We start from the raw sequence: 27,310 nt of genomic DNA on the forward strand, positions 1-27,310 counted from the left end.
AAACTTAGCCAATCATGTGTCCAGTTGATTTGAAAATCCAGATAAGTAAATAACTCAAAAGTGAGAAATACATGGTATTAAATAGTGGTAGTGAGCAATGAAATCCAAGAAGTTTATACCTATATTTTCATTGTTAATATAACAAACTGGAAGCAACATTCTAAAAAGTAGTAACTGGAGGACACATACATACACACACACACACACACACACACACACACACACACACAGACAAACGCACACACACACAATCTGGAACAGCAGAGAGGTAAAATATGCTAAATTTATCATTATTGAGGAACAAGATCTAATAGATTATTTCATTTTTGATAGTGTTATAGGGATACTGGTCCAATTACATATAAAGTTATGAACTTAGAGATGATTTATAAAAATTTAGAGAGAATTTTCATTAAAAGGCAATATAGCTTCCAAATCATTGAAGAGAAAATTAAGAATAAAAAAAATTAATCAATCCAGCTAATATGGAGTAACAGACACCATATTTACCACCCTAAAATAAACCACAAAATGGATACAATATATGAAGCAATGATTTTTAAGAGAGGTGAAAACGATGATCCACTAGGACCCTGTCCTGCAACCACTATACCAAGGCTGCTAGGCCTCCTACTGCCATCACCAATAATGTCCACCAAGAGGTGACATTTCCTTCCTCTGCTCCTACTGCAGAGCCAGTCCTGAGCAGTCCTTTTGCAGGTTTTGGCAGGCAGCTCCCAGAAGTGCTCTCGTGGACCTTGGTCACTTTTGGCCACCAGCAAAGGGATCAAGGATGAGCAGTAAGCCTCCTTACTCATCCAAGACCTAGGAACCTATCTGATTTCTGAGCAGGGCTTCACTCTTGTCTGCTGTCTGGTACACTCTGCCTGGCTTCCCGAGTCCCCGGATTGGGCAGCATACACGCTGGGGAAGTGGAAGTAAGAGGAACGTGGACAGGCAGGAAAGCAGAGGAGTCAGTGCATGATGCCCCAGTGAAGGTGAAGGAGCGCCAGGGAGGCTGGTGGAGAAGCAGCTGGATGGCTAGAGGTGGGCACTTAAAGGAGAGAGGCTGGACCTGGGGTGGAGACACGCCCGGGTATGAGACCGGGGGTAGGGTGAATGGGGGGTGGCTGGCTCAGGCTGACGGAGAAGAAGACCCTACAATGACCATACTGGGTGGTGGAGGGAGAATGAAGTTTGACATCTTGATGATAGGAGGTGAGGCAATACAGAGCTGGTGGTCCAGGTGCTCCTGACTGAGGCAGATGAGCCGGGAGGCCAGGGTGGCAGGCACTGCTAGGAATGGATCTGGGTTTTCCAGGTGCTCCCAAGAGAGGAGGAGCAATGATCTGAAGGTGGAAAGTGAGCACAAGGAAGTCAACCCAGCCTCCTGATCAAATGGGGGGGTGTGAGTGGGCAAAGAGATGGTTGCCCAGGAAGCAGGGACCACGGGTGAAGTGAGGGGACACTCAGAGAAGAGAGGGAGAAGAGTCTTCTGTGTGTAGGGGAAGAGAGGCCCCAGGACAAAGGAGCACAGAGGCACAGTGATGAGGATGGACTGGCTCTATGGTGACACTGAAGGGATGGCTGGATCTTTGTCTTGAGGGCTTAGGTTGGGGGGACTACTGGCCTCATGAGGAACCCCCTCTCAGAAGCCTGGACAGAAGCTCTTGCTCCTGAGAGCTGTGTGGCCACCAATGTTCCTGGAGGGGCTCTGCCTCCATCTTCTCTTATCAGACTTTCCTGCCCAGTCCCCGACTGCCACCGAGGGAGCCTGGGCCTCGCAGCTGTTTGCCGTGGAGGGACACAGGCTCCTTGGAGAAGCAGGCAGATCTTTGGTCCGTAACCCAAGGCCTAGCAAAGTGCCAGCCCATGTGTGGGCCATGTAGGGGCTCGGATACTTATTAAACTAACTCAAAGCAGTAGAATAGCAGAGTGGAGGAAGTGACCACTGAGCTCATAGAGTTCACTGCCCACACCCCCATTCTACAGATGAGGAATCAGAGACCAAGCGGTGAAGCAGCCTTGGCCAAGGTCACGCTGCTCTTAAATGTTGGCCTGTGTCGGGCATGCCAAGTGAGCTGCAGTGAAGGGGCTGAGAGGGGGCTCTGGGGCCAGACAGCTTGGGTTCAAGTCCCAGCTCTGCCATTTATTAGCCGTGTGATTAATGAATGTCCTTACCTTTAAAGTGGAACTCATAGTGGTGCCAACTCATTGTTTGTCATGAACACAGCGTTCCTGGAACAGCAGGACAGAGTTGTGTAAGGGTTTGCTATTGCTTTGGTTACTATTATTATCACCAAGTGAACAATGAAATGAAGAACAAAGGCAGCAAGAATTTTTATTTGAAAGGACTTTGAAATCCTCTGATGAATGCTTCATTTCATCTATTCAAGTTTGCATTTGACCCTTATTAACAACTACACAATGGATGACTTTTGAGGCAATCTTGCTTCATGACTTTAATTCTCACTAACGACACAGGCTATTTAACAGGCAGCAGTTTCTTTTCCAGGAAGAGGGACAGAAAGTTAAAAATGACTCAGTGCCTCTCTGTCCCCAGTGAGTTGGTTGTGACCTGTCAACCCAGCTTTGGGGAAGTGCCAGCTCCCCCTGGGCTTGCTGAGCTGCCACGCAGACTCCAAGGGGTGCCGTACCCCCACACGAATCCAGTCTCTTGGTTCCTATCTTTGCTTCAGACCCCTCAAGGATTGCCCACACCCCAGGGCCCTATCTGCCCCACCAGCCTCGGCTGCTGGACTCCAGGACAATATCCTGGGTCTCAACCATCTTCTGTTCCTATGACCGCCCCACTACTCTACATTTTGTCCTTCAAGTGTGAGCTCCTGTGGCTGGCCACACAGCAGAGGTCTCCCCGCCCTCCCCCTTGGGTAACTGCATTGTCCTGAACGGTGCCTAGCGAACCCGTGTGGAGGCAGGAAGAATCAAGAACAACAGGTGCTCAGAGGGGCTGCCTTTCCCACTGCAGGGGCCCTAGAGAGCTTTCTACCGGCTGGTTATTCACAGGCGCTGAAGCTGTGGAATCTCGATATCACCAATTTAAAGGGCATCATCACTAATTAAAAAAGCAATCATTTCTTCAGTAGCAAAAGGAGAAAAGACTTTGTGTTCCCCACCTCCAACTTTTTTCCTCCACCTTCAGATGTTTCTCATCTCTGGGCAAGGGTAGAAAGCAACTCACAGAATATTATTTTTCAATGTCTTTTCCCACTCTGAAGATTGCTTTCCCAGAACCGATGAAGGCTAGAATGGTTTAGCTTTCCTGGACTGAGGATTCAGAGGCCTGGGGGGGAGGGGAGAGGGGGCAGGTGGGAGGTGAGATAACTTAGCAATAATGAACCTAACAGAGATATTTAAAGGTTCCATTCTAAACAGAAAGGAAGCAGGATGCTATAGAAACAGGAAAATCCATAGTTGGAAATGCAATAACGAGTTACAAGAGAATAAACATAAAGATGTAAAAATGAAAAAGGACATCAAAATAAAAAAGGTTGGGAATTGGAGAGGGGAGCAAGAAAATATAGATTTTTTTCTTTCTTTTTTTTCTTCGTTATTCTTAGGATGTGATGGAGCCTACGTGATTATCAGTCTAAAGGAAATAGATATAGTAATGGGTTGATATATTTGAAGAATAAGGTAACCACAAATCAAAAGCATACAATAGAGCCGCAAAAAAACCAAAAAGAAACAAACTCAAAATGGCTTAAAAACTTAAATATTAGACAAGACACTATAAACTTCTCACAAGAAAACATAGGCAAAACATTATTTGACATACATCTCAGCAATGTTTTCCTAGGGCAATCTAAGCAACCCAAGCAACAGAAATAAAAGCTAAAATAAATAAATGAGACCTAATTAAACTTATAAACTTTTGCACAGCAATAGAAACCATAAGTAAAACTAAAAGACAACCTATGGAATTGGGGAAAATATTTGCAAAATATGAGACTGACCATGGCTTAATTTCTAGACTATATAAATAGTTCATACAACTTAATAAGAAAAAAATAAACAACCAAATCAAAAAATGGGCAGAACAACTAAACAAGCAATCCTCCAATGAAGACACACAAATGGCCAATAGGCATATAAAAAAATGCTCAATATCCCTCAATTATCAGAGAAATGCAGCTCAAAACTACAATGTTATCATCTCACACCAGTCAGAATGGCCATCATTCAAAAGTCCACAAACCATAAATGCCGGAGAGGCTGTGGAGAAAAGGAAACCCTCCTACATTGTTGGTGGGAATGTAGTTTGGTGCAGTCACTGTGGAAAACATTATGGAGATTCCTCAAAAGACAAAAAAAAAAAAAAAAAAAAAAAAAAAAAAAGACTTACCACCTAATCCAGCAATCCCACTCCTGGGCATATATCCAGAGGGAACCTTCATTCCAAAAGATACCTGCACCCCAATTTTCACAGGAGCACTGTTTACAATGGCCAAGACATAGAAGCAACCTAAACGTCCACTGACAGATGACTGGATAAAGATGTGGTACTTAGATATAACAGAATATTACTCAGTCATAACAAAGAAGGAAATAAGGCCATTTACAGCAACATGGATGGAACTGGAGATTATCTCACTAAGTGAAATAAGTCAGACAAAGACAAGTATCATATGATATCACTTATATGTGGAATTTTAAAAAAATGATACAAATGAACTTATTTATAAAACAAAAACAGACTCACAGACTTATAAAACAAACTTAGAAGTTTGGGATTAACAGATATAAATTACTATATGTAAAACAGACAAACGACAAGGATTCACTGTAGAACACAGGGAAGAATATTCCATATCTTGCAACCTATAATGGAAAAGAACCTGAAAAAGAATAGACTATGTATATGTACAACTGAATCACTATGCTGCATACCTGAAACTAACAAAACAGCTGTATAACTGAAACTAACAAAACATTGTAAATCAACCACATTTCAATTTAAAAAAAAATTGATAAGCTCTAAATACCTTTATTCAAAGAAAATCTTGAACACTTCCCTCTTACAAAACTTAAAATGGGTAGCTTGAGCAGGACCAAATTATACTGGATGGGCAGTTACATATCTTCTCCAGCATGTGGCCCATGCTACACACACATCGTGTTTTCCTACAGGTAAGAACAGCCCTGACTGCACAGGGAGCGAGTCTTTCTGGGACAAGTCCTCTGTGGCAGTGGCCTCCTTGTCACTACTCCATCTCACCAGGAGGCCAGGGTTTTCAGAGGTGAGGGGACATAGAGCTCATACACTTCAAATTGATTTCCCAAAAAAACTATGGATAAACCAAATTCACCTGCAGTGTAGGAAACATGAGCAGGGCCCCTAAGCAGACCAACAAGCCCAAAGTAAGATGGCCCGATGTTCAGATCGGAACCAGAACAACGACCACCTGGCCCCAGTTAAATGACCACCACCTCACCTGCAATGAACTGCTCATACTCAATGTCAGGGGTGTTTCTGTTGAGACTTGGGAGGTCAAAGGAGTCGGACAAGGGATCGGGGCTCTGCCAGTGGTAGAGGTAGCCCCAAGGGAATAGCACCAGTACTGGCTTCTCCATCTTCAGCAGGGTCTTCAGGAGGAAGGCGATGTGGATGCAGACGTTCCTATGGAGGTTGAAGCCCTCTGGAGGGTTGAAGTCACACAGAAGGTACCTGGCAGGGAGCAAAGGAGAGCGGGTCATCAGGGCCAGGCCTCTGCACAGGAATCCCGGCTTAGATAGGACAGATACAACGGGAATCCCTGCACAGCCCATGGCCTACAATCCAGACACATTCAGCAGCTTCTGGTTTGTAAAGTGGAGGCACTGCCCACCCATCTCCATGTGGCCAATTACTTCAAGTCCGGGAGCAGTTGCGGAAGACATCTTGGCATCCGTCTAACACCACTAAGCACCTGACTAGCATCTGAGCACCCGTTCTCCAGGGGCTCTCAAACTTCTTGTTCTACAGAACCCTATACACTCTTAACAATTACTGAGAACTCCAAAAGGATGCTATTTATGTGAGTTTAATCTATCAATATTTCCTGTTAGAAGTTAAATAAGAAGTCAGAAAAAGTGTATGAATTCACTTAAAAAATTAACAATCTACTGTATGTTACCATTAATACTCTTAAACAAAATATAATTCTATTTTTCAAAGAAAAATCATTAGTGAGAAGAATAGCAGTGATTTTAATTTCTGCAAATCTCTTTTGGACTGGTGAGAGCTGAATTCTCCTATCTGCCTCTGCATTCCCTGTTTTGTGATATCACAGGCCAGGTTTTCCCTGGAAAACCCCTCAGGAACTCGTGAGAGCAAGAGTGTGCAAAAGGCAGGTGACATCCCGGCGTTTCTATGAAAATGGTCTTGCACCTCAGGGGCCTTGGATACACTTTGATAACTGCTGCCCTATCCAAGGCGAGACTCTTCTACACAAGAGCCAGGCAAGGGTCCTGGATTCTGTAATGAGTTACCGCCACCACACCCCTCCCTTCTCTGTGTGTTTCTCACAAACTCCATTACTGCAGATGAGGATGCAGTCCTCAACTGGGGCCTCTAATCCCAGAAGACTGCTAACTTCAAGAGGGAGGGTCCCATCTACCATCCCTACACCCCGCATAGTTTATTTTGAGTCAAGCCCTAGATAACTGCTTATCGGCACTGACCCTTGTGTCTTATTCCTGAGGTTGAATGAAGGAACCAACATCTGGATGGAACTGAAGTTTCCCTGCAAATAAACAAGGCTGATAAACCAGCCCATTCCAACATCTGATTCTGGGGCTCTTCAAAACCAGGGTAAGGCCCCGCTTCTTCTAAGATGGGTCCTCCGCCTGCCCTTCCCAGGGGGTTCTGGGAGGCCGCGGCCACAAAGGGCGACCCAGACTCGCGGCCCCAGCCCCAGGGCCTGAGGGGGAGGAAAGCTTGAGGCTGTGCCCAAGCCCTGCCCCGCCCAGCCCCAACACGCTCCCCTGCACCACAGCCCTCCCCGGCCACCGCCCGAACCCCGATCCCACCCCGGGCCATGTCCGACGTCGCGGACGTACGTTTACCGTCTGTGGGACGCCGCCCCAGACAGGATGTCGGCCGCCGAGTGACCAGGCCAGAACTAGTCACCCGGCCGAGCAAGCCGCCATCCCCAGCAGCAAGCACCGCCATGGTCCCAGGCAGCTGCACACTTCCGGAGCCCGCTCCCCGCCCCAGAAGCGCACGCCGGCCCGCGCGGACCGCGGCGCCTGTAGCCATGGCAACGCCGCTGGGCCCTCCCCTTGCGCTTGCGTCGTGCGTCCTTCCGAGTCAAGATGTGCGAGGGCAGAACTTGCGGAGCCAATGGGAGCAAGGGATCGGCCAGGACGGGGGTGGTTGGAGGCTTTTGGGGCAGCTGGGCGGGGCCGGGGAAGGCGGGGCCGCGGGGACGTCCTCACCTGCAGATGGCGCCGGCCGGAGTCTGGGGCGGTGCTGCCACCAGTGGGCGGGGCAGCGGGGTAGCGGGGCGAGGGCACCCTCACCTGTCCGTGTGTGGGGCTCAGCCTGGGCTCCGCGGCCTCCGCTTGAACCGGACGTGGACCCAGGCTGCCGGTGGGCAAGATAGAGGACTGAGCCCAGGCATGCACTGCTGACCAGGTAGGGCACCTGAACTGCAGATCCGCCATGCCCGCTGCCGGCCTTGAATTCAAGCTGCTGGGCAGTTTCCAAGAAGATGGGACCTGTCATAAGAGGGGAGGTAGGGCTGGGGTGCCAGATGCCGGGTTGGGTGCAGTCTCCCAGGAGAGACACGGTGAGAGGGTGCAGAGCGGCCCCTGTGTTGGCGGGGCTAAGAGTTTGGGGTATAGGGTGGGGGTGGTGTGCCTTGCTCTGTGGTCTCCCCAAGAACCCTCACTCCAGAGAAAGGGGCTCTGCTCCCCCCACCCCTCATTGCACTCCCTGCATTCCCCAGCACCACCTGGGGTGTGGTCATGTCGGGGCAGGGAAGGCCCAGGGAAGGGGCTCATTCAGAGGCAAGGGCCACTCTGCAGGGATGCTGGACATGACAAAAATGCCGTGCCTCAGAACTCCCCTGGGCTGGGTTTCTAACCAGTGGGATGGAAGGGCCTTTCCTTCCTGGGGTGCAGTTGGGGGAACTAGATACATCATGAATGTCAGCCCTGAAATTGGAGGCTGCGCTACATCCATTCTTGGAAAGAAAAATCAGGCCCCTCCAACCCAGGTGACTCAGAAAGTCATTCAGCAATGTTCGGGGTCCCCAGTTTAGGCTTTCAATTAGTGCTGAGCGGCTCAGGAGGCCAGATCCCTGTCCATGGCTCCAGGAGTAGGCTTTCTGCTGGGGGACAGGATCCTCACAAACACCTGTGTCTTTGTGGGTCACTCCCCTCTGACAAGCTGGGAGGCAGGGTGCAGTTGGGGGAAATCGTGTTTCCATGAGGAGAGGGCCACCAAGTGGTGGGGGCACAGGAGACTGTGAGAAAGAGTCCCGCAGCCTTTGTGGAATCAAAAAACTGGCAAATGTGAAAAAGTGCATAATTTGTTTTATTGAACAGGCTGCTTATGTACGTTTGGAGGGCCAGGTTCAAGGACTCTGCATCCCTCCAGGACAATAGCCTCAAGAGACGAACAGACAGAGCAGATGTGGGGTTTCTCCCAGGAATGAGGCAGAACAGGGATTTCTGCAGATTTGCAAGGAGACCCAGACCGCTGAGCACGGGGATACAACCCCATGTGACCCCTGTCTTTTTTGCCTTGGGTTCTGGGTCTGGCCTGATCATGTATTCTTCCAGCTGAGTTCCAGAAACAGAGGGTAGACTTAGAGAGGCTGCGTTTGGAACCCGGTGTGGAGACGGAGGGTCCTTTATCTTGAGTCCCCTCAGCCTAATCACTGTAGCTGAGTTCCAACACCACCCAGGCCCCCAGGGTGGCCGTGGAGGGAGAGCAAGCCTGGCAGGCGACCTAGGGGTCCCAATGCTGTGTCCCTCCCTTGTCTTCATTCCCTTTCACCCCGGAAGGTGTGATTGTCTCGTGTCATGGTGGCCACCACAGTGTCCCTCCCAGCAATCTCTTCTCCATCAGGTGGGGTTCCCACACCTGCTCAGCCTTCTCTCTCCATGGATGCTGAAGGACCAGGCCCACCTGAAGTTCTGAGCTTGAGCAGTAAGGTGGAAACAAAGAAACCAATGGAAACAAAGAAGCAATTGATTGTGGCAAAGCTCCCCACCACAGAGAAGCTGCCCTGAGTGGAAGGGAGGGTGTGGGCATGCCAATTTGTTTCCTGTCTCCCAGTGCTCTTCGCTTTCTTATTGCAGACCTGCATGGTTACAACAAAATGATCTGCAAAACTGAAAATATTTACTCTCTTGCTTTTACAGAAAAGGGTGGCCAGCCTCTGGTCCCAGTACCAGGCAAGTGATTGGAGTTCCTTTCCAGTTTGGAAACATCTGGGCAGGCCCAGGTTTGCAAAAGTCTTTAAGAGTAGTTACGGAGTTTTGCTTCTAAAATTTTTTACGGATGTATATACTTCTGAGATGCGGTTGTGCTGTGTAATTCTGAGCCGGGATTTTCTCAAACTGTTTCTCATTTCTTATACCAGAAATGCCTAAATTCCAAGGGGAACTGCAAAAGCGGGTTCTTACAAAAGCGGGTTCTGCCCTGGGAGCTGTGACTCTCCAAGCCTGCCCGGCTTCCTCTCTGGGTTGGGAGCAGCTTTCCCCCTCAGGTTGGGTCCTTGGTCTCTCCCCTATCTCTCTGCTATACATTTGGTGGAAGCAACCAGACTTGGAAATTGACATGCCATCAATTTCTCGATTTCTCCAAAAATCCCTGATTTGGCCTTTCCATTTGGAACTCTCTCCCTGATACTCATATTCTTTTTCTTTCATTCATCTTGCTTTCACATTCATACTACTGTGTAAATTACTTTTCCAAATTTTGAATCAGTCCATACATATGTAAAATGCTCAGATCTCTATTATTTCCACTAAGATGCTTATTCTAACTTAGAACCTTTCTGCATTTCTGTATTTATGTCAATAAAGTGAATAGTATTTCTACAAGCCTCATAGTTAAACAGTGTGTTTGTTTGGGGCTATTATGTAACATGAAATAATGCTACATCAACATAGTCCTTTTTCATTTAATTTTATGTAACACCAAGATGAGGTTTTTGCATGAAGACTGGTTTTATTGAAATTTTACCTACGTTATGGACAGTCAGTTTATGTGAAAGCCCTCATTTCTCCCCTTTTCTGATATATTTTCCATTTGGCTATTATAACATATACCTTGGCATGAAATAAAATTCCAAATTCATTCACATAATAAAATTAATACATTTAAATTATATTTTTTTAATGTTAAAAAGAAAGAAAAGAAAACCCAGACTCCTCTACCTATTAGGCATTTCTGTGGCAATAGCTAATAGATTCCTTAACCATGACATTGAAGAACTGAGCTGTTTCCAGCCCCTTTCCACCTGCTCAGCCCCATCTTGTCCCATCCCCTGTGGATGGAGAGGATATCCATCCCATTTTCCAGGTCCAGATGGTGGAACCATGTTCTTTCTCTCTCTTTCTCTTACACACACACACACAGCAAATCCAGCTTGTTAGAAAATTCTGGCTACTCTGAATTAATTAACCACCTACTCCCTGTTCCCCACCCTCCTAGGAGCCACCTTCAGCCCCTTCTTGGACACCAAATAGCCTCCTTCTTCCATCTTTGCTTTTCTACAATCTCATCCACACAGAGTCAGAGGGAGCCTATAAAAGCATACATTGAGGGGGTAGGTGTAGCTCAGTGATAAAGCGTATGCTTAGCATGCATGAGATCCTGGGTTCAAACCACAGCGCCTTCACTAAAATAAATAAATTACCCTCCCCCCCAAAAAAACCAAAACAAAAGCATAAATTGGACATCACCCATCCCATCAAAACTCACTAAAAGGGTCACCATTCCTTTAGGAGCCAAAGTCATCCCAAAGCCTTCCAGGACCCGGCGTGCTCTGCCTCTCTGCCCACACTCTCCCCATCACTCTGGGGGCCTCTGGCTCCGGCTCTTCCTTCTTCCTCCGGATCTATTCTGCTTCAAGTTCATTACTCCGTGAGATCTGCCAGGATTGCCTTATTCCCTCCTGCTTGCCTCCCACCCCACCACCATCACCTGAGTTTGCTCATATCTCTCTTATTTTTCCCCAAGCTCTTGCTACCCCCAACATGTTGCCTGTTTTCTCTGCTAAAACTCTGAGCCCCCAGTGATGGGGAGTCATGTCTATTTTGTTGACTAATAAAGCCCAAGAGCCTTGGGAAAGGGTATAGTTACTAGATTCCCATAAGAAGTAGGAGCTTATACAGATTTTCTGAATGAATGCAGAGGTCCTGGTCCAATCCGATGGAGCACTTCTGTGTCCTGCTCAAAGAATAACTCTCCTTTCCTCCTGAGAGGGGGTGACCACTTCTTTGGTGATCAAAGGCAAGATCTATTTTCTTTATGCTGTTAACCATAGGCGGGGAGACTGGGGGATCTTCATTTATATTTTAAAATTTGATTCACTCTGCAGTTTGTTTTCTGTCTATGTATCCTTTAGAGAAACCGTTTATGAGTGATCATTCTTCCATCAGATTGAACAGGATCCAGGGGGAAGTACCAAGCCTGTCCCATCGGCCATCCTATGTTTCATGTCCTGTGACCTAGTGGATGCTCAGCACGTAAGTGAACCGACAGGAGTGAGTGAAGAGATGGGAGCATCTCAACATTGTGATGGCTGCACTCTGTCCGATGCCTTGAGATTTGGGGAAGGGTTTACAAGTGCAGAGGTGAGAGGTCAGGTCTTTCCTGCGTGCCCTGGCCTTACCTATTCCCCCAGCCCCTTCTGGGCAGCCAAGCCCAGGAGCTGGGCCACCGGCGATTGTGCTGATCAATAATCCACCTCACCCAAAGTCCGGGGATAGGAGCAGCCAGCACAACTTTTTGTAGACTCTGGAGTCAGGTCCTTGGAGGAATTCCTCACTGAACAATGTTTTGGACCTTTTATTTTTCTCTACAGCCTCCAGCTGAAGAAACAGATTGCCTTAGATACATGAAAGGTGAGGATACCTACTATCCCCATGGAGCCCAGGTGGGGCTGGGAGTCTGCTGTTTGTACAGCCGGTGGGCTCGCATTGCTTTGGGAATCCCTGTGTCTGAATTCCTGCAGTACACTCAGTGGTAAGAACGGGGGTGCCTGGCAGGGAGGGAAGCGTGTCGGGAGACTGCACAGCTGGGGAGACGTTAACCTGGGGTGAGCGGGAGCCGGCTGATGCATGGAATCTCGGTGCAGGGAACTCTCCAAACTCAGAGAGGTTCCCACTCCCGCAGGGTCCCTTTGATCAGGGTGCTGGGCGGTCAGCACAGTAGGGTCCCTTTGAGGATCATGGTACCTTCAGGCAGTGGGAATTGAGGGGTCCAGTGGCACTTAAATTAACTGTGCACCCAAAGCCAACCCCCGCCTCTTTCAGCCTGTTTCCTAATCTGCAAAACTGGAATGCTGTTAACCATCCCGCAGGTTTGTTGATGGGCTGGGACACACTAGACAGCCAGGAGCTGGAATTCCTCTGTGCCCTGATTGTTACCCTTCCTTCACACTATTTACTCTCACAAGCTCAGTCTCTCTGTCTCTTTCTCATTCACTTGTAACTTTCTCTCCTGCTCTGGTTTCATTTGATTCCCACCCTCCTCCCAATCCCCAGATGAGTGAAATTAATTTCTGTGTTTCAGTTCCAAATTCCCTGGAAAGATGCTCTGTCCCCTCTGGATTGGTTGTCCAACCCATCAGTTGCAGCCAGCGGAGTTAATTCCTCTGTGACCAGTGGAGGGGCTCTACCCAGCCCCCCAGCCACCACTGTGGGAGCACATAGCTCTCCGAGGAGGAGGTACTGGCTGTGACTTGGTGTCACTAAGTGTGAATTTATGCCTCCTCTTGCCCCACCTTCATCCTCCTAAACAAATATGAAAATTAAACACTCCCGATATTTGTGTCATGGAACACAGGGTGGGGGCTAAGAGGGCTGGATTCCCTGCTGAGTGTAAGGGCCTACATTGACTCCCCAACGAGAGCCTGTAAAGGGAACAGCACCGGCCCCACCGGACACTTAGGGTGCTGAGTCTGCGTGACATTGAGCCAGGCTTCTGACCACAGCTCAGGGGTCTGGTCCGACCAGTTAGTCTTTGAAACCAACCAGCTTTGGATTCCTCAATCCCTCCCTGAGGTTTTACCTGAAACACCAGCTTCTGTATCTCTGAAGACAGATGATGAGGACCCTTCACGTAAGGCATTTGCACAGCCCTGTGCGGGAATTTGTGCTGCACGGTCTGCCCGGCGATATGACCGAAGTTGGTATTTTACTGATCTTAGAAATAGTCTGGTTTCCTGATGCACTGTTTCACTGAACAAGCAACAGAAGCCACCTCTGGCTGATAAAAGCAAAAAAGGGACTTAATGAAAAGATACTGGGAGGGTGCATGGAGTGGCCCGGACCAGAGCCGACCCGGGGGCCGTAGGAGATTTTGGGGAGCCCCAGGCACCAGGCTGGGCAGGGTGCTACCAGGCCCCCTGTTGCCCAGCAGGGACCCCCCTCCTCCTGACACTCCACCTCACTGCAGTTTCATGTCCCGGCAGGGCCAGGTCACACTGAAGCCACCAGCACACACCTCAATTGGGTAGTTGGCCCCGTCTCAGCTGAGGGCGTGCCCGATGTGGGGAGAGGCCCAGTTAGACGAAGGCGGTTCCCCTACTGTTCCGAGTTAATGTGCAAGTCAGTGCCCATCCCTCAGGAGAGCCGGGCTGGTCGGACCTCATTGTGGTGACTAGGCAGTCTGAGTTCACATTACTTTTTAGGTTGGAAGACCCAAGAGGGAGAAAAGTGGAGGTTCTAGTACTTATTTTATATTTCCCATGTACCAGGTGCAGTAAGCAAGCCACTTCAGACAAGGCCCAGAGCAACGACGTTAATAGGCCATGGAGCAAGTCCTGCAGTCAGGCCTCTGCAGCTCCGAGACCCGTGTCCTCATCAGCTCCGTAGTTACCAGTGGAAGTTGTAGGGATTTATGGGACTGTGTGCTCCTGTGGGGGCTGGGATGAGTGTGTTTAAATCCACAACTTCAGAAACTCGGCTAGAACCACAGCCACTGATTGTCTGCATCAAGGCAGAGGAGGGGAGGCTTCCAGCCTCTGGTCCAGCTTGTGAGGAGCTCAGAAGTTGCTCCTTCTGTCCTGAAAACAATACCAGAGCTGAGGGAGCTGAAAACCTACTGATCTTCTTAGATCCACAAGAAAACTGAGGGGGAAAGCTGCTCCCAACCCAGAGAGGCAGCCGGGCAGGCTTGGAGAGTCACAGCTCCCAGGGCAGAACCTGCTTTTGTAAGATCCCCGGGGGCAGGCAGATTTAACATGTCCCTGAGGCCAGCTGGCGGCTCAGCGTGGGGAAGTCTGAGTGTGACAACTCCAGGGGGCCAGTCAGAGGGGCCCCCTGCTCTTTTTCATGCATTTTACCTCCAGGACCGTACCCTGTTCTCAGAGTGAAGATCATAGGAAAACTCCTCAAGCCTCCTGCCAGGAAAGGAAAAAATAGCTCTATTGAAATACACCGAGAACATTCTCTTCCATTGTGGGGGGTTGTGTTTTGTTTCTTTTTTTTTTTAACGAGAAATTATTTTACCAGAGCCTAACCTACTTGGAGGAAGGGAAATACCTTCTGTGTCGCCCAAATTGGGGTGGGGGAAAGAGACAAACTTGTGGAGGTCACAGTTCAGGGCACAGGCTCAATGAGAACTAATCACAGGACTACAGATGCCCTAATCTGTCCTGCTCCCCCAACACCCTACCTCCATGTCAGTAGTGTCCCTGTGTAATAACAGGAATAAAATTAAAAGAAGTAAATGTCTCAGGAGTGTCTATGGAAAACCCAAAGACAGCGGGGAGATGAAAACAAGGACACACAGGCAGCTTTAGCCTTTCGCACGAATAGCTGTAGCAAACTACACACAGCCCAGCCCCAGTAGATAAACAGAAAACCTCACAGAAGAAACTATTTATTTTGGTTCTCTTACCCAGTGCATTCCATGGTGCATCCTCGCCTAGAATTGAGTGGAAGCAAGTCCATCTCAGAAGGGACATAACTGAAGAGGAATGGCTTTCCAGACTCTGAAGGGCAGAGAAAGCACCAGCCTGGGTTAGAGAAAGGTGAGGGGTGGGTTAGGGGGTGGGCTGCCTTCTTCCCCAAATAAGGAACCTTCCTGAGGCCAGCACAGTGGGAGGGAGGGCCATGGGATGGAAGCAGCCAGACTTCTTCCTGAGAACTGATGGGATGTCTCCAAGGGACCATTCAGGTGCCCAAACTGGGTCCTGATGGTGGGAGCCAGTCGGTCTGCCTCATAGCCCAAGACTGAGGTGGGCGCACAGCAGTCTTGTCTTACTTGGCCGGATCCATTTCACTTCTCCGAAGCCCTGTGTGAAACATGAAGCGTGGACGACCTGGTGAGCACAGCTCTGCCCTCAAGACCGGTTTCAACTCCTCTCTTCCCAGAGAACAGCATCTCTGAGCCCGTCCTGGGTGGCCTCACAGAGATCACTCTAGTGGCCCAGTCTAGTGACTGGGAACATGTACCTTCCTGCAGCTAAACCCAGACGTCCACTGATGCATAATATACTGGCAAAGATGTGAGTCCCTGTGCATTGGTCTAACAGCAGAGACTCTGCCACAGGCCCAAGAGGTGGTGTGTGGGACATGCAGGGGTGCAGGAGTGTACGCAGTGCAAAGGTGTAAGTGGTGGCAGAGGTGAAGGGGTTGTGGTGGGTTCAGGCAGTTCAGGGGATGCGGGGGTGCAGGCAGTGCAGAAGTGCAGAGAGTGGCAGGGGTGCAGAGGTGCAGGGAGTGTAGAGGTGCAGGGAGGTGCTCAGGCACGTGGCCAGGATCAGAAGGCAAGTGCACATCCTCGCAGTTAGCCTGACCCCTGGAGGCTAGTGCAATTGTTTGGGGCGGCGGCGGCGGCGGCGGCGGCGGCGGCAGGTGGGAGGCTGCCCTGCCCGGGCAAGCCCCGATTTCTTCTCTTCCCTGCAGCCTGTCCTGGGGGTCCTTGGCCGCCGGAGATTCGCCAGATGTTGGACTCCAGGTAAGCTTGCTCCTGGGAGGTGGGGCGGTTAGGTCAGGGGGCGGCGGCAGTGGCAGGGGGGCGGAGCGGGGTTGCCCCTGGCGAACTGGTGGAATACCTGCCTTCTTCCGGCTGCCGGGCCTGGGAGCGGCCTCTGCTGCCCCAGGTCGCCGGACACACCTTTCCCACTGGGAAGTGGGGGCGGTGCCATTAAGGTGCGGCGCCCACGGGGGTAGGGGTGCTGCCGCGGGGGAGCCGGTCAATTCGCTCCGCTCTCCCCCGCGGCGGAGCCAGGGGCGGCTTCTGCTGCCCTAGAGGCGGGACGCAGGTCTCCAGGTGAGCTTGCTCCTGGGAGGCGGCGGCGGCGGAGGCAGGGGGAGTGGTCCGTTACAGGGAGCTGCTCCATTTCTTCTCTCCCCCGCGGCCTGGCCTGGGGGTGACATCTGCCACCGGAGATTTGCCTGAGGTCCGACTCCAGGTGAGCTTGACCCTGGGAGATGGGTGCTGTGCAGTCAGGGAGCTGGGAAGGTGGTGGCTGCGGGGATAGGGAGGCTGCCCCGGGGGAGCTTGTGGATTAGCTCCCATGTCTGTGCCGCGTGGCCTGCAGGCGGCCTCTGCTGCGCCAGGTCCAGGGACATCCCTGTCTCACTTTGCCTGCTGGGGGCGGGAGGCAGGGTAGTCAGGGTGCAGGGGTGGCGTGGGTCGGGGGCCTGCAGCGGGGGAGCGGGCCCATTTGTTCCCATCTTCCCCGCGGCTTGTCCTGGGGGCGGTCTCTGTTGCCCTGGGTTAAGAGACACGTGTATCCTAGTCGGCCTGACCCCAGGAGGCGGGCGTGTTACGTTGTGGGTGGTGGAAGCAGCGGCAGGTTTTCCCTTGGAGCCGGTCCATTTGCTCCAATTTCCCCCATGGTTTGCCCTGGGGGCGGTCCCTGTTGTCCCTAGTTCGCCGGACGTCCATCTCCAGGTCAGCCTGCTCCCTAGAGGAGGCCACCGTGAGGTCAGGGGGCAAGAGTGGTGGCTGCTGCGGGGGTAGGGGGCTGCCTTGGGGAGCTGGTGGATTGACTCCTGTCTCCCTGTTGTCCTGGTGTGGGAGTGGCCTCTCCTGCCCCAGATCACCAGACACACCTGTCCCATTGATCCTGCTGGGGGAGGGGCGCCCTGGGTGGTGCTTTTAAGGTGCGGGGTTGGCGATGGCGGGGGTAGAGGACCTGCAGCGCGGAGCCTGTCACTTTGCTCTCCTCTTCCCCGCGGCCAAACCTGGGGGCGTCCTCTGCTGCCCAAGAAGCCGATGCCCGTCTCCAGGTCAGCTTGCTCCTGGGAGGCGGGCGCGATGCGGTCGAGGGGCAGAGGCAGCTGCGACGGCCGGCTGCCCCGCCTAATGGGGCCACTTCTTCTCTCCCCTGACCTGGCCTGGGGATGGCCTCTCCCTCCCAAGATTGACCCGACATCCCACACCCGGTCAGGTTGCTCCTGGGAGGTGGGCGCGGTGAGATCGGGGTGGGGGAGAGGAGAGGGGGGCTGCCCCTGGCGAGCTGGAGAATAAGATCCCACCTCTCTGGAGGCCTGACGTGGGGAGAACTCTGCTGCCCCTCGTTCCCAGGTCACCCTTCTCCGGGTGATATTGCCCCGGGTTTGCGGTAGGGTGCGGGGGTGGCGGGGTGTTGGCGGGGGTATGGAGCCTGCCGCTTGGGAGCTGGTGGTTTAGCCCCCATCTCCCCCGAAGCTTGGCTTGGGGGCATCCTCTGTTGCCCCAGGTCGCAAGGCACAGTTTCCCTGACAGTTTCAGGATGTGCTGAGGGGGAGGAGGCAGCCGCCAAGCAGCGACGAAGGGGGCTGTCCCTGGACAGCTGGTCAATTTGTTCCCATCTCAACCTTTGCTGCCCCAGTTTCGCAGGATGCCCTTCTCCAGTTTATCATTCTCTTGGGAGGTGGGCGCAGCGCATGCATCCCAAGGTCTGGGCTCTCCCCTGGGGAGGGGCAGAACTCTCTTATTCTTCTTTGTCTTTATTCTCCAGCAAAGGGGTTACTGGACCCAATTCTTAATTCTGAGAAAGTGTAGCCTGTGTTACGGAAGAGCTGCTGGACAGTGAGTTTTTTGGGTGGGTTTTCACATCAGCTGATGCCCCAGGCAGGCAAGAATGCTATTATACAGAGCTTCTTAGTCTGGAGTTGGGGGATGGCCCTGCCATCTTCACCATGCTTTTTAAAAATGTGTTACTCCCCTCTATTTCCTAGGTGACATTTTAGGTTATTGGGTCACAGATTGCTGGCACAGTCATCCCTGTTCTCAAACATCTTTTAAATTTGGGTGAAGTGATAAGTAGGGGAAGATGATTTACTGAAAGGTAAGAATACTTAAATTTGCATTAAAGCTACATTCTGTCAATCTTTCTCAAATGATTTTTCTCTGATTCTAAATCCTCTACCTAGTGAATGTTGTCCTCCTGCGTAAATCATTGATCTTCACATCACATTTGTTGAGTGGTCAACGAGATTTTTTAAGTAGATTATTCCTGAAAGGAAAAGCTCAGGCTTTTGAGAATTCCTTGTCTGATGTCACCCAGGCAGTCTCAGTAGAAGGCAGAGCTGATATAAAAATCCCTCAGCTGCCTGAACTGCAAAGCTTCTGGGATTACTGATCCCTGAAATGCAGGTGACTCTTGATGTTTATCTGGGGATGGTTTACATGATCAGATTCTTCCAGTCCTGTAAATGGGTTCCATGGCCGCAGCCCCGGGAGAGCTGGTCATAAGGGCCATATCGTGAGGGGTGGGATGGGAAGGTAAGGTCTAAGAGCTGGCATCACTGAGATTCCACACTCGCTAAACACAGACTCCAGAGCCTAATTGTTGTCAGCTTCTGTTCTGGATTTGAGAGTGTGTTCAGATGATTCTTGCCATTCAGGAGTCACTGCCTGGGTGGAAGTAACCTTTACATAAATCTGGGGAGGATGGCAATTAAGTAGATGGGCTGTTATGGTTCTCAGTGTGCCCAGGCTCGCTCTTCCAGACACTTTTGGGACTAACGAGAGTCATGTTATTCACTCATCCACTGGTTTATTACACTTGAATTGATCATTTGTCCCACAGTAAGTGAAACAAGGTATCAGGAACCTGACCTTTGTCCCCTCTCCTATCACTGATTGTATCTGTCAGTCGGGCGCCCTGCATATGCATTGTGAAATGGTGGTATTTCTTGCCCAATGGGGCTGCACTGTCAGTTCTGAGATTCAGGGGAGACACGTGGGTAGGACAGCACCCTGACACACATGGCACACCCCACCCTGTGAGACAGCGTTGTCGTTGCTCAGGTGACCCGATGTAGAATGCGGTGCTAAACCTGAGCATGTTTAGTGATCTTGGTGGCTATGAAAATACAGACTACACGTCCCTAACTCTGGAGACACTGAGGGTGTGCACCCCAATATTCTGCATTTTAAGAAGCACTTTAAATAATTCTGATGAAGATGATCTGAGTGTCCCACTGAGAAACACTGGTGTGTAATGCACCAATATTGATTCTCACGGAGCGATGTCTTTTCAGGATGGTCCAAGGGCCCTCACTTGTGACTTTTGCCTTGGGTTTAATTTTATGTGTTCAGAAGTGATATCTCTCACTTCCAGTGCTTTTCAGCATGCTCTGTGCAGGGATTTGCTCTCAGTAGATGGCAAAAACTATGATTTTTCAGGTCACTGAGCTAGGGTGTGAGCGATCTTTTATTTTGGTTTTCTTTATAGCAATACAGAGTCTCCCGAGAAGAGATTCAGACTGAACAGGTTTGTGTCAGACTTTGGAAGACTGCTGCTGCCCAAGGTGTTCTCTGGCAGGGCAATGACGAATCTAGGTCCCTCTTTCACTGCTACGTCAATGAAGTGGACCACTTGGACAAGGCCAAAGCTTGTATACCAACTATAGCCCTTGACAGTGATGTTCGGCTCCAGGAAGCCATCAGATGCAGCAGGTGGCCAGAGGAGGAGCCGAACAGGCTCATGAAATGTGACATCCCCAACTTCATCAACAGGATCAGAATTCTTCCTTTGGGGAAGATGATCTCCTGATTTTGAAACCACCAATTGTTCTAGAAAATAAGCCAGTTGCCCAGACCTCACACAAAGACTTGAATTGGAAACGTGCTTTGTCAAGTGTCTTTCTGAAGATGTGAAGTCTGTCTTTGTATGGCAGGAAGTCCCCTTTCACAAAATTGTATGTGTTTGTGTCTGAGAGAGAGAAATGGAGACAGACAGAAAGACGGAGACAGAAGAGAGCCCCCTCAGAAGAGAGCTAGTTAAGGTGAGATTTTGTGCCTTTAAGAAACATTTGGGGTTTTGGGGGGAACAAAGTATTTACACTGTCTCATTCTCCTAGTTGGAAACCTTGGCCCCTTCCTCAGTGTCAGCGGCCTTGAACGGGGGTTGGCACGGTGCGTTTTATCTGGTGCTGCCACTTCCACGCTCTGCCTTTAGCACGTTGCTTTACCTCTCAGGGCTGCGACCCTTTAAACTGTAAGGTGAGGAGTCTGGAGTAGGTGAGCCATCCCAGCTCTGCTGTTTTGCAAATTTCTGATTTCGTATTCGGATGAGGCTGGGATACACCCAGAGCAGTATAAACCAGGCCCTACCTCCTGTCTCTTGCTGGGGCATCCCTCAGTTCTGTGCCTTCTACTCAAGCCTTTACTGAGCCCAGCTTTTGTCAGGAGCCCAAATGCCTACCGGGATGGCAGGAGACTTGTCTCTCGTGGTCACGGTGGCCGACATTTCTATTGGTTGTGCTGAAACAGCTCTTCTGAGATCCTCCAGCCACCCTTGCTCAAACCTGAGGACAGCCCTACCGTTCCTTTCCTAGGAGGAGGATCAATCCATGGTGTATTTTATGACAATCCTGTCCCCAGGAATGCACAGAAGGTTATCAGCTGAGTGAGGGGAGGTGCTTCTGTGTCCCTGTGTCCCTGTGTCTCTGTCTGTTCACAGTGCCCTGCCACCGGCTACTGAACAAGAAAAGTGCTATTCACCATGCTGGGTGTTTTGCAGATGTGTAGGTGATGGTCTTGTGGCTCATGTGTGGGCTTTGTGCTGGGATGGTGAAGGGCTTATAAATACCTCATCAACATGTATTTGAGGTGGCCTGGTGCCACACAGACTTGATTGATGAAGGCATCAAGCCTGCACACTGGTTTGGAAACAACTTGGTTTTGATCAGTCACACTGCATGCATGACTCGCTGCTAATCTCTGAGTGTTTTTTTAATTTTAGATTTATTCACTCCATGTCTTGCTTAAGCTGAAAAATACATTTATTTCACCAGAATATTATCTGATTCTTTGTTTTCACACATCCAGTTTTTTAATTCCTTTAAAAATGATTCTGTGTTTATAATGCCTCCTAATTTCTATCATCTCTAGGTTCCCAGTGGCCTGAGCCATGAACCAGATATGATGCAGGAAGTGTTCCACCTAAAGAAATACCTTCACCATAATATCTTTTGAGGAAAATATTATTCTTTAAGGCTCTAACCGTAAATCGTAGAACAAAGCATGGAACATTTCTTGTAGCTAATACATGTTCATGCAAAAAGAAATGATATTTTCATTAAACAATGTTGATTTTAATAACTTTTACTAATGTGAATATTATTATTCACAATTTAAGTAACCAAACAAAACCACAGTTATTTATTATGAAGATTGAAAACTATTTACACTGTCTCTCAATTAGAAGTAGCTTTATTAGAAGACTGAAGGGTATTTAAAAGATGGAAAAATACCCATGATGACAGCATCATTTTTATTAACTAAATATCAAGAACCTTGCAGGGTTAAGATTTAACCCTCTGCAAGCTGCCAAGTTAGCATGAGGCAGTTTGTGGATGCTGCCAGAAGACAGGAGACTCCCCCAGGATCAGAGACAAAGGACTTCCTGCCGGCACAGCAGGCAGCCTGGGGTTCATGTTCATGTTGGTTCCTGAGTGCCTTTCCTATCGCTGTTGTAACAAAGGACCACAGACTCAGTGGCTTAAAGCAATACACATTCATCCTCTCACTCTTCTAGAGTGCAGAAGTGCAAAGTCTATGTCAGTGGGCTAAAACCAACGTGTGGCCAAGGCTACATTCCACACTGAGGCTCTAGGGAGGGATTCGTCTTCCTACCTTTCCCAGCTTGCAGAGGTGCTCACACTCCTTGGCCCAGGGCCCTGTGTCACTGTGACCTCTGCTGCCACTTTACATCTCTGTCTCTGACTGTATAAATATAAAGGAAGAGTCTTCTACATCTGGTATGGACCCTTTTCCCTAAATGGACATTGTATCCCTATATACATGCAGATTAAAAACCCTTCCCTCCAGGATGCCGTGGCATCAGCTCACAAGATTACCAATCTGGGCTTTAAGTGTCCTCTTTGTATTGTCACCTGGGAACTTCTCTCTCCATAGTTAGCTCTGTATTACTTTTGTTGTAGTTTACCCGGCATTACTGAAAGTTTTACTTAAAAGGGATCCTAATTAGCTCTGTTTACCTGTTTCCAGAGCTGAAAGCTTCAGTTCTAGACTATCTGTCTGATTTTTCTTAAAAATACATTCCAGTATATTTCTCTGGTGAAAGTCTTTACCCTGTTATCTATTCTCCCATAATTTCCTTATTTTCTTGAATATATTAAAAGTATTTTATAGCCTTTATCGGTAACTCTGATGCCTACATCACCTGGGGGTTTGCATCCTTTGTCTAATGTTTCTTATTCTCATATTATCCGTTATATAGTCTTGACATGTTGCATGTCTTGAAATTCTTTATTACATGGCAGACATTGCAAATGAAAAATCCATATGTTATTTTCCGTGAGAGGTTTTCTACCTTCCTGTTAGGCAAACAGGGTGAGGGACTGATCATGTCACTCCAATCAGGCGCTGAGGTGGATCAGGACTGAAGTGCCTTTTTTCTTAAAACAGCTTTGAGGTACACTTGGCAAAGTAATTTTCACACGTATAAAGTGTACAGCTAATACGTTTTGACATAAGTATATCCCCAAGAAACCATAACCACATTCAAGAGAGTGAACATACCCATCACCCACAAAGCTTCTCTCCTGCCATTTGTTGTCCCTCCCTCCCTCCCCATCTCTTCCCCTGGAAACCATTGATCTGCTTTCCATCACAACATATTGGTCTGCATTTTCAAGATCCTTGTATGAATGGATTAATGCAGTATCTACTCTATGTTGTCTGACTTCTTTCATTCAGTGTAATTATTTTGAGAGTCATCTGTGTTGCTGTATTAATAGCTTATTTGTCTTATAGCAGAGTATTGTTTAGTGCTGAGTTTTTACTGAATAGTTTGTTGTGAGCAGTGTTTGGATAGACCATCATTTGTTTCTCCATTTACTTCTTGATGGATACATGGGTTATTTACAACTTGAGCTATTATAAATAAAATTGCAGTGAATATTTGGTTACAAGTCTTTATATGGACATATGCTTTTCTTTTCTAAAGCACCAGATGAGGAATATCTGGGTTATATGGTAGATAGGTATTTACCTTTTTTAAAGAAACTGTTAAAGACTTTTCCAAAATGGTTGTACTACTGTAAATTCCTTGTGGTGTGTATGAGCTCTGGTTGCTCTACTTCCTTGCCAGCGCTTTGTAAGGTCCGTCTTTCTTATCGTATTCATTCTTGTATGTATGTGTACTAGTATCTCACTGTGGTTTTTAAAAGCATTTCTCTAATGACTAATGGCATCTTTAATCAGCATCTTTTCATATGCTTATTATCCATCTGGATATCTTTACTGAAGTGTGTTTTCTGGCCTCATTCATTCATTCAGGTGTTTGCATTATTATTGAGTTTTGAGACCTCTTTATTCTGGGTCAGATACAAAGAGAGACCTTTATCAGATATATGATCTGCAAATAGCTTCTGTCTATGGCTTGTCTTTTCATTTGCTTAGCAGTGTTTAGAACAGCTTTGAAGAGTCTTCATTTTGATAAAGTTCACTCTATCAGTTTCTTTTTAAAATAGATTATACTTTTGGTGTCATAGCAAAGAAATATTTGCCAAACCCAAGGTCACAAAGCTTAAACCTATGCTTTTTCTCCTAGCTGTTTTATAGTTTTAGATTTCCTATTAAGATCTATGATCCATTGTGAGTTAATTTTTGTATATTTTGTGAGGTGTGGATCAAAGTTAATTTTTTTTTTTTTGCATATCACTCTCTAATTCTTCCAGCACTACTTGTTGAAAAGATCCTTTCTCCACTGCATCCTTTTTGAGAATCAATTGTCTATATAAGTGTTGGTTTAGTTCTGAACATTCTATTCTGCTCCATTATTCTATTTTCCTGTTTTACACCAACACCATACTTTCTGATTATTGTAGTTTAAAAAAAAAAAAAAAGGCTGAAAATCAGATAGTGCAAGTCTTTCAACTTTGTTTTTCTTGTTCAAAATTGTTTTGGATATTTGGGATCCTTTGAATTTTTATATGAATTTTAGAATCAGTTTTAAAATTCCTTACATCCTGTTCTGCCAAAATTCCACCCATGTCTTTGGCCATCTCCAAAGCCACATTTTCTGAAGAAGTCTCTCTAGATCCCAGGTGAAAGGAATTTCTGTTTCATCTGTGCTCCAATCACATTTGATAATATTTGATTACATTTATTCATATTTGGCTGGATGTACTTGTGTGGTCTTTCCTGTCATATAGTAAATCTCTCAGGATTTGGAATCTTGACTTGATTCCCACTGTCTGCTGAGAAAACTAGTTCTATGCTTTGCAGGAGTGAGCCCTGTAGTAAGAAGTATCTGCAGCACACATCTAGCTCATTGCTTGCATATCGTCAAGGAATCCTGCAGATTTAGAATTGTTTATTGATTGTTGTCTCCAAGACGGCTCAGCCTTTTTTATTTCTATTGCTACTGCTGCAGTTTCAAAGGACAATGGGCTAATTATTTTCCAAATATCAAAACATACTGTAATTGAGCTGTGAAGCAAATTATGTGCTGCTGTGTCTTAACAACCTGCTTAGTGTTCACAGGTACCTTCACTAATGGAACTTTCGGGAGAATGTCATATCCTCAGAGATAGCAATGCTGTCTTTGGCGACCTGAGCAGTAGTATCTGAACTCACTCCTGCTGTTTTTCCAGTGCCCCCTGTAGCCCTCCTCCAGCCCTCCATGGGGGGCCTGCAGTTCTGCCCTCGAAAATCCTGTTGCTTCTCAGGAAGAATTCCCTATGAAACATATTCATGTCCTTCTTGTGGGGACATTCAGTCCAGAGACCTGACAGCAGGGGAAAATGTTTAGACTGCTTTTGGTAGAACGTAAATTCTTCCATACTTGTTAGAAGCAAATCCAATGAGGAAACTGTGTTGGCATCTAACAAATCAGCATAAATGTCTGATGAGGAAGATCAGCTTCCCCATCCCACTCAGGCGTCATGTTGATGTGACGCTCACCTTGGCTAACATTTTCTCCTGTGAGCAATGTGAAGTTCAAGATGTTATGAATGGCTTTTTGTTTTTCTTCCTTAGTCTTTCCACATTCACTGTGTCTGTTGAGATTATATGAATCCTGCTTATTTTCAGCCCAGCACTAAGCTTTTTAAAAGGATCACGTGTTTAAAAGGCTAGTGGACAATTTGTTAGAAGATCGAAATCCTTAGACTTTGGTCCTAGAGTTGAATCTTGGTTACTGGTGAATGAGAATTCCCATTAAAATTTTAAATTCAGTGATATAAAGTTTTAAAAATAGTTAAATATTACTCAATTTCATTAAACACTATAGCAGTTATTTACTTTTAAGCCTGTCTCTGGGGCAATTTTGCAATAATTCCCTCCCTTTATTGATTCCCTCTTTATCAGAATCCTTGAGAGTTCCCTGTCATCATTGTCAGTATCATCATCATCATCACCATCATCATTTAACTGACTCCTCTGGGAGATTCTAGGAAAATAAAGAGCTGGACGGGGTTATGTGCAGGTCAGTGTGTGCATATACAGTAAGAACAGTTGTCAGACTTTAGTTTCAAGATACCCATTCCATTTAGAGAAGAATGTGGTCATGAAATCCTGATGTGCTGAATGAAGGAAGCGATGGGAACAGGGTAGTCAATGGAAAGGAGGAGGAAGTGAGCGAAGCGGGGAGCATAGGTCCTTGGTTAGGTGATCAGCACATTGGTGAGAATGAGGGGAGTGTGATGGCAGAATCATGTCCCTCCCTGGCCACAGGGTAGCCACTGTGACATGTTACTGTACATGGCAAAATGCATGACAGATAATTTAGGACAAAAATCTTAGAGGATTTCTGTCTTCTAAATTGTCTATCAGTTAGCATTTTAAACCCATGATACATTATTAAACATTAGTGCAGGGGGACAAATAAAAAGGATTCATATAATCTCACCAGACATACTGAATGTAGAAAGGCTAAGGAAGAAAAACAAAAAGTCATTCATAAGTGCCTTGAACCATAAAATGCTCATGAGAGGAAAAGTTACACAAGGTGAGTGTCACAGCCACATTCATAATGCCTGAATGGGATGGGACAAGGGGATCCTGAGATGAGACAATAGGGTGAGTAGCCTGGATTGTCCAGGTGGGCCGAATGTAATCACAGGGGTCCTTAAAATGGATGACATTTCCCAGCTGAGTTGAAAATCAGAGGGAGGTGTAGCCATAGAGCAATGTTCAGAAAGGCTGCTGACCATGAAAATGGAGGAAGTCGTGGGGCACAAGCTAAGGAAGGTGGGTGACCTCTGGAAACTGGAAAAAAAAAACAACAACAAGGAAACATTCTCTTCTAGACCTTCTAGAAGGAAGGAACCCTGCTGCTACCTTGAATTTAGCCCAATGAGAACTGTGTTGGATCTCTGACCTCCACAGCCATAAGCTGATAAATCTGTGCTGGTTTAAGCTCTTAAGCTTATGGAAATTTCTTACATTGGTAAAAGGAAAATAACATAGTGAGCCGTAGTTTAACGGATTAAAGGTATAGGATGGTGTGTGGAGAGGATTCTGACATTTACACCTAAAAAACAACCAGGTAAAGTGGGAAGGTGATTTAAGGAAGACCTACCTGGCAGGGCTGTTAAGCAGACTGGAGCGAGGGGAGCATTGGAGTTAGAGGAATCAATTAAATCTCTACCAGATAAATAAGGAATAAAATGTAACAGGGCTTCAGTGATAGTGGATGTAGGAATG

The 27,310-nt window shown here is 47.8% G+C and overlaps 3 long non-coding RNA genes across 4 annotated transcripts in view; 2 read left to right on the forward strand and 1 right to left on the reverse strand.

Moving 5' to 3' along the window:
* Window positions 1-805: 805 nt before the first annotated feature.
* On the reverse strand, window positions 806-7,244 carry LOC141576899 (uncharacterized). Its single transcript, XR_012505317.1, has 3 exons — window positions 7,063-7,244; window positions 5,457-5,689; window positions 806-2,238 (listed from the first exon to the last, which is right to left on the reverse strand). It is a non-coding gene; the product is annotated as an uncharacterized LOC141576899 (long non-coding RNA).
* Window positions 7,245-7,461: 217 nt separating this feature from the next.
* Window positions 7,462-15,802, forward strand: LOC141576906 (uncharacterized). Of its 2 annotated transcripts, XR_012505319.1 has the most exons (8): window positions 7,462-7,639; window positions 9,376-9,458; window positions 11,623-11,709; window positions 12,048-12,208; window positions 12,499-12,545; window positions 12,758-12,912; window positions 15,093-15,221; window positions 15,565-15,802. It is a non-coding gene; the product is annotated as an uncharacterized LOC141576906 (long non-coding RNA). The 2 variants fall into 2 exon arrangements; XR_012505320.1 differs by lacking the exons at window positions 15,093-15,221; window positions 15,565-15,802 and adding an exon at window positions 13,944-14,902.
* Window positions 15,803-16,841: 1,039 nt separating this feature from the next.
* The window catches only part of LOC141576904 (uncharacterized), a 46,759-nt gene continuing 36,290 nt past the window's right edge, over window positions 16,842-27,310 (forward strand). Inside the window, exons 1-3 of the long non-coding RNA XR_012505318.1 lie at window positions 16,842-18,227; window positions 18,364-18,473; window positions 19,866-20,418. This is a non-coding gene — a long non-coding RNA (uncharacterized LOC141576904). The remainder of the gene's footprint in view (window positions 18,228-18,363; window positions 18,474-19,865; window positions 20,419-27,310) is intronic.

This window comes from Camelus bactrianus, unplaced genomic scaffold (assembly GCF_048773025.1).
Source record: "Camelus bactrianus isolate YW-2024 breed Bactrian camel unplaced genomic scaffold, ASM4877302v1 HiC_scaffold_44, whole genome shotgun sequence".
Classification (NCBI taxonomy): Eukaryota; Metazoa; Chordata; class Mammalia; order Artiodactyla; family Camelidae; genus Camelus; species Camelus bactrianus.